A 7,089-nucleotide genomic window follows, 5' to 3' on the forward strand; every position below is an offset into this window, starting at 1 on the left:
CAGTGCTAATAATCAGTAAACAATTTTATATTGTTGATGCAGTCTTTCAAAATCAACAAAATTCTATTTTGTATCTATTTGAAATTTTTATAGTGTTATTTGTCAACAAAAAATAATCCTTCTAGTTCAAATATACAAACTGCCTGTAGTACTTCTTTGTAATTACTATAATTAATTCATTTTAAGTAATTGTTTTTATTCTGATTCTTAGTTTAGAAATATTTTAAATTCAGAAAGTGGATATTATTTTCATCATACTATATAGTACCTTACCTCTAACTAAATAGTAAAACTAATTATTATTTTATATTTATTTATATATTTATATATGTAGTTTAGTATTATCTTAAATTTATCTCTTCATACCGTAATCCTGACACTCATAACTTATCTAAAATATTAAAACTGGATTATACCTTTCTGCAAAAGGACACCACAATAAACCTCTTTTCTCGGATTCTTCCCTCCTTGCTACTAGACAGCCACCTAACCTTAAATCCATTCTTTCGCTATCTAAATTTTGTACCCAGCACTCACAGAAGGTAACACCACATGTTATAAAGCTCACTGCCAGGTCTGTCGTCATATCAACACTAACATCTCAGTAACACTTAACAACACACCTGAATATAAACTGCCCCACCTCCTCTAAATTGTTATTCTACTAATGTAATTTACTTTATATCATGCACTCTTTGCGACAAAAACCATTACATTGGGGAAACGGGTACCAAATTCCGCCTACGGTTAAATAACTATACACACTACATCCGCAATAACACCACTGGTTTTCTTGTATGGGTCCACTTTAACTCCCCCCATCACAATATCCACCGTCTCAAAGTCATTCTCATGTATTATTATTTATTCTGGTTGTTTATTATGTTTATTATTATTATTATTATTATTATTATTATTATTATTATTATTATTATTATATTTATTATTATTATTATTATTATTTATAGGCCATATTAATTTAATTGTTTGTCTCAAAGGTCCCGCACGCAATAGTAAATTCATGCGCGTTATTCACGCCACAAATGTTAGAAACAATTTTGTTTTCAAGTTTTGTGTGTCAACACAGTATAATTCATTATTCTTAAGTGAAGAAAGCCCTCTAATGGACCTTCTAAAACCAAGTATTTTTCAGGTCTCGCACATGTTCATCGCGGTAAATTTAAATCAATCTACTACTAGGCCTACTGTAGCCTAGTCACACCAAAATAATACATTAATAATAACTTCAATTCGCTTTTTAAAATTTTAAATGAAAATATTTAGCAAAATTTAGCTTTAATTCAGATTTGGCAATTTGGCTAATGACTGATTAACACTGTTGGCGTACCGTATATGTTTTTAATTAATGTCAGAAAACATAGAAAATGAAGCTATTATGACTGACATGCACTGGTTTACATCCGTGTTGTTGTATTGGTGTTCATAGCTAATTTAACCATAAAAATGATTTTATTAAAACATAGTGAAAAATAAAAACTGTAAAAAAATACCGCATCCCGCATTAGATATTTGGAAATATGAGAGCATTGAGACAAACAATTAAATTAAAATAGCATAATCATTTATATTATTTTTGGTTATTATCACTCTAGCTTATATTATTGTATACATTTATTAATTTTATTTTAAGTCGCCTCCTGTTGTTCTTGGTTTATAGCATAGAGAAAATAGAACAGAAGGAGTGCTATCGAGCAAAGATCAAAGGTACAGACCTCCTCGCCGCGATCGTAATTATCTGACCGTTACGTAACGCACTTGACAACTAGATAAGCTGAAATAGGCAAACGCGCATGCGTCGATAGCTCTTTACAATCAAAGCATTAGCAACGTATCGCGAGCGCGATTGTCGTGATTGAATATGATGATATCGATCTAGGCCTAGGCCGTAGACTTCAGAAACTGGAGGCAGCAGGAGAAATATAAAACCAATTAAATGATGATGTTTTAATTGGCATGTGCGTTTTGAAGATGGTGTGCAAGTGTATTATTTTTAGCAACAGGACAGGTTGCAGGCTAGGCCTATAGGCTTCATGACCGGGAGTAGATCCAGGCCTAGGATGAATAGTCAATAATCTTTTAGGATCGGCCTAGGGGCCACGTAGTTCACGGTCTTCTTGATTGATATTTAATAAAGGCCTAGCTATGTTAGATTTAATGAATACTAGGCCTTAGCTTACCACTGGTACCTGTCGTGATGGCCAGTACCATAACACAAGGCCCTGGCAATTAATATTTTCTAATTCATTTAATAATACAAATTAGTAAGCCTGTGTAGAGCCTACACTACTTGCTGTAGACGGGGACCTGTATGCAGCCTAGTAGCTAGGCCTAGGTATGAAAGTTTGTGTGTCAATACTAAATTTAATATTTATGCATTTTCATTATATTCTTTACTGATTGAACCTATATAAAAATTAATATATTATGATTTTTAAATTCTCCACCACCCATATTTCATCAAAAACTATGATAAACTGTAAATGGTAAATTTTCACAGGGATGCACTTTAATTTTCCCGGTGTTGATAGACCGGCAAGTACATTTTTGGAAGACGATGCTATTATTGGAGGGGTGAAGGGCTATTGCATCAACATTGACCCATCCCATAATGCAGAGTGTGTTATTTTATTGGCAAAAGACTTGGAGATGCAATTTTTTAATGCTTTAAAGCAACTACTGTATACTGTAGTTGTAAATGTTGGATAAAAACCAATGCTTTTTTAAAAGTTTATGTTAAACGAATGAAAGAGGCAAAGTTTCAAAAAGGGAAGGAACTGTCATATATTGTTGAATGGGCTTTGTGTAAATAGTAGAAATTTAATTTGGTAATAAATACACAGGTGAGACAGTACCGTAAGTGTAATATTTGTTTGTTGATTAAAATGTATCCTGCATCATGCATAGATAAAATTTGAGTGAAGTCATGAATGTTCATAATTTTGATCAGATAATGAGTAATGATGAAAAGTGAGTTAATACTGTTAGGGTAATTGTTGTACTTTTCAAATAATAAGAATAATGACAAGCACAAAGCAAAGACAACTTCAAATCTCATTTGTAATTTGGTGGTTCTGAAAAGAACCGTTTGGTTTGGAAAAAATTGGCATGCCACACATGATCTGGCTTTCTTCTTTCTTCGAAGATGCAATTCGTCAATGGTGTTTCTTGCCATCATCATCAGGAAGACCTCAGATGGATTGGTTGTTCGTGATTCTACAAAATGAAGTAAAAAGCATTGTTTCCAACATGAAAAATTGTTGCAAAATCAATAAATAAAAATGTGGGCCTGTCGATATGGACAAAATCCTGGCCTACAAGAATAATATTTTCGTTATTTATAATTAATAAAAACAAAGAATACGTGGGCAAAGAAAGTAAAGGTAAACAGTGTTCTTAATTTTTTTTTTTTTTTTTTTTTTTTTTTTTTTTTTTTAAGAACCAAAAAAAAAACTTTTATAAAAGTGAAGACCTGGACGTAACTGCAAATGAGACTACTAAGCGTAGTCCTAGGCTTACACATGAGCGCTACAGAGGCCGATCGAACAGATTTTAGGCCACATTATGGTCTTAATATCTCGACCGGACATGAGCGGACACGGTTAATTCGTGTACCAAATGAAAGATACAGCTTTATACTTTCGTCTAAACTAAATTTTATTAACTTGCAACAACTGGAACACTTTACAAACATTATTTATTGACATCACTTTCGTTCTTACAATAAAAATAAGCCAATACTTACAACTGATAACAAAAAACCAGTTATTTTAAGCCGATTTTGACGTTTAAAGTATGTATTTTCTCGCCGAAAAAAAAAACTCTGTCTGAATATACCAAACACGCACACAAACAAACCGTGGATGATGAACTGTGCATGTGTTTTTTTAATTCCAATGTTTAAATGTTTTGTGTATTAAGTACTCCACTAACGCCAGAGCGTCTATAGGGGTTTACGCATAAGCGGCGAGGAGCTGTGTGTACAAAGAGATAGTGCTGTAATAAGCTCCGCGGGTGGCCGTAGTGCAATTTAATAGGCACTAGCTGACTGTTTAATTGGATTAAAGATAAGCGATAAAGTCGATGTTACTCCTTCTGTTCTATTTTCTCTATGTTTATAGTTATACCCTATGTTTAGCTAAACTAATAACCATGGATGAATTAAGTCATCCATGCAATAACTATGGTGTACGGTAAGAATGGCCCCGGAAAAAATGGCCCCGGAAAAAATGGCCCCGGAAAAAATGGCCCCGGAAAAAATGGCCCCGGAAAAAATGGCCCCGGAAAAAATGGCCCCGGAAAAAATGGCCCCGGAAAAAATGGCCCCGGAAAAAATGGCCCCGGAAAAAATGGCCCCGGAAAAAATGGCCCCGGAAAAAATGGCCCCGGAAAAAATGGCCCCGGAAAAAATGGCCCCGGAAAAAATGGCCCCGGAAAAAATGGCCCCGGAAAAAATGGCCCCGGAAAAAATGGCCCCGGAAAAAATGGCCCCGGAAAAAATGGCCCCGGAAAAAATGGCCCCGGAAAAAATGGCCCCGGAAAAAATGGCCCCGGAAAAAATGGCCCCGGAAAAAATGGCCCCGGAAAAAATGGCCCCGGAAAAAATGGCCCCGGAAAAAATGGCCCCGGAAAAAATGGCCCCGGAAAAAATGGCCCCGGAAAAAATGGCCCCGGAAAAAATGGCCCCGGAAAAAATGGCCCCGGAAAAAATGGCCCCGGAAAAAATGGCCCCGGAAAAAATGGCCCCGGAAAAAATGGCCCCGGAAAAAATGGCCCCGGAAAAAATGGCCCCGGAAAAAATGGCCCCGGAAAAAATGGCCCCGGAAAAAATGGCCCCGGAAAAAATGGCCCCGGAAAAAATGGCCTTGATTCAATTCTTGCTTATACAGTATTTAAATATTTGAAGATAAAAAAAAATATATATCATTTCTATTTCACTGGGGCCATTTTTACCTACCTGTCATATGGGGCCATTTTTACCGGGGCCATTTTTCCGGGGCCATTCTTTCCGGGGCCATTTTTTCCGGGGCCATTTTTTCCGGGGCCATTCTTACCTACATTCATAACTATTATAGTAATGCTTTCCCACAGTCCACCACTCGGTCATTCATTGTTCTCCATTATCACTGTTTATCTGTACATAACATTAATCGTTTATAGTATGCCGACTTAACCTTGCTTTTGAGTAACTACCGTACAGTTTCTCAAATTATCACTAAGAAACTTTCTCAATATGTTCATTTTATATCAAGCGTTGACAAAGACCACACTAGTAGCCGAAATATTCAGCCAATAAATTTTAGTGTTTTTAAAAGTCAACATCTTACGTATTTCAGTTTAATTACTGTTACGCTATATTATATATTCTCTATTTAGAAACAAATGTGGACATGACATGTCTTGTATCTTGTATATATGTATATGTATATATGTATATATGTATATGTATATGTGTATATATACAAATCAGCGAGAGGTCACAGGTTCGAATCCCGTCGGAGGCATTTTATGACACAATGACTTTTATAGGACTTTATTCGTTGAAAAGCTACAGGGTAGCCTACGATGTTCCATCATGTACTTATTAAACACTGTATATGTACCTTCGATAATTTATATTATATTTATTCAGCAGTGTTAACGGCTAACTTCCTACAATATCATATACAATATACGACAGTATTTATTCCTAGCCGTTTCTCCAGATAATTTATCTGGCCAAACGCCCTCTTATGGCGCACCATTGTGTAATACAATGTTCCCGACGAATATTTGGATCTGTTCAACCATGAAGCATTCGTGGTCTAGTGGTTATGACGCTCGCCTTGTCAGCGAGAGGTCGCAGGTTCGAATCCCGTCGAAGGAATTTTATCACACTATGACTTTTATAGGACTTTATTCGTTGAAAAGCTACAGGGTAGCCTACGATGTTCCATCATGTCCTTATTAAACACTCTATATGTACCTCTGATGATTTATATTATATATATATATATATATATATATATATATATATTGCCTTGGTTTGGCTCTGTAATGTGTATATATATATACATACATACATATAAATATATATATATATATATATATATATATATATATAATGGTAGGACTATGTAATAAAGTACTATAATTCATACATGACTCTAGTTAATTTTTGTTGTTACCCTCTCCTAGCATGACCTTGGTGTTCCTTGAGCCTAGTACGGAGATCACGTCTTGCACCAATGGAAACTATTCCACACTTAATGGAATCTGATAAAATTCTGGCTGACACTGCGCTTGTGGTTTATCTTTGCGTGTTTCAATAGTTAGTTGGGTGCACTATGAAAAACTTTAATATCGACTGGTTGTAGAATACATTGAATACGGTGTAAAAGCTGTCCAAAATATGGTAAATACAGACTTTCTTGATTCCGTATCATCTTGGCCATTGCTGCGTTTGGATATTTTGAATTCCCTCATCTGATAAACTTTAAGTTTCATTGATTCCTTAACATGCTGCACGTATTTCTGGATAGAGTTACGGTAACTACTGTGTGTTCTTCGGATGAGTGTGTTGCAACGTCTTTTCTTGGTGGATCGATGATGAAGCTAGCGTTTTGGTGTGAGTTGGTTTGTGATAGACTGAATGTGATAAAATCCCTGTATTCTGCCTGGTGACCAAAACATCAAGAAAAGGTAAAGAACGATTGTGTTCCTTCACCATGGTAAACACGATTGCTTTGTGCTGAGAATTCTATAAAACTATCTAGGTACACCTTACTGTGCTGCCAAATGATGAATGTGTTGTCGACGTATCGAAGTTGTGGATGTCGGGTGGCGGATTGCAGAGCTAGCGGATCGAATTTTTCGAGAAAGATTTTAGCAATGACTTGGGATAAAGGAGATCAAATAGATTTGTTCTCCTCATCTTCTCGGATATTGCATTCTTCTTTTTACCTAACCAGTTGGTTGTTTGAAAGGCAAATGGGGAAAACCCATAAATCAGCAAACGGCCATATAATGCAAAACATTTTAAAATTATTATTAAAACGAAACAGTAGAGAAAATCCGATCAGAATGACAAAA

The sequence above is a fragment of the Anneissia japonica genome, unplaced genomic scaffold (genome assembly GCF_011630105.1).
Source record: "Anneissia japonica isolate Jap-2015-1 unplaced genomic scaffold, ASM1163010v1 scaffold6524_len355483_cov145, whole genome shotgun sequence".
Classification (NCBI taxonomy): domain Eukaryota; kingdom Metazoa; phylum Echinodermata; class Crinoidea; order Comatulida; family Comatulidae; genus Anneissia; species Anneissia japonica.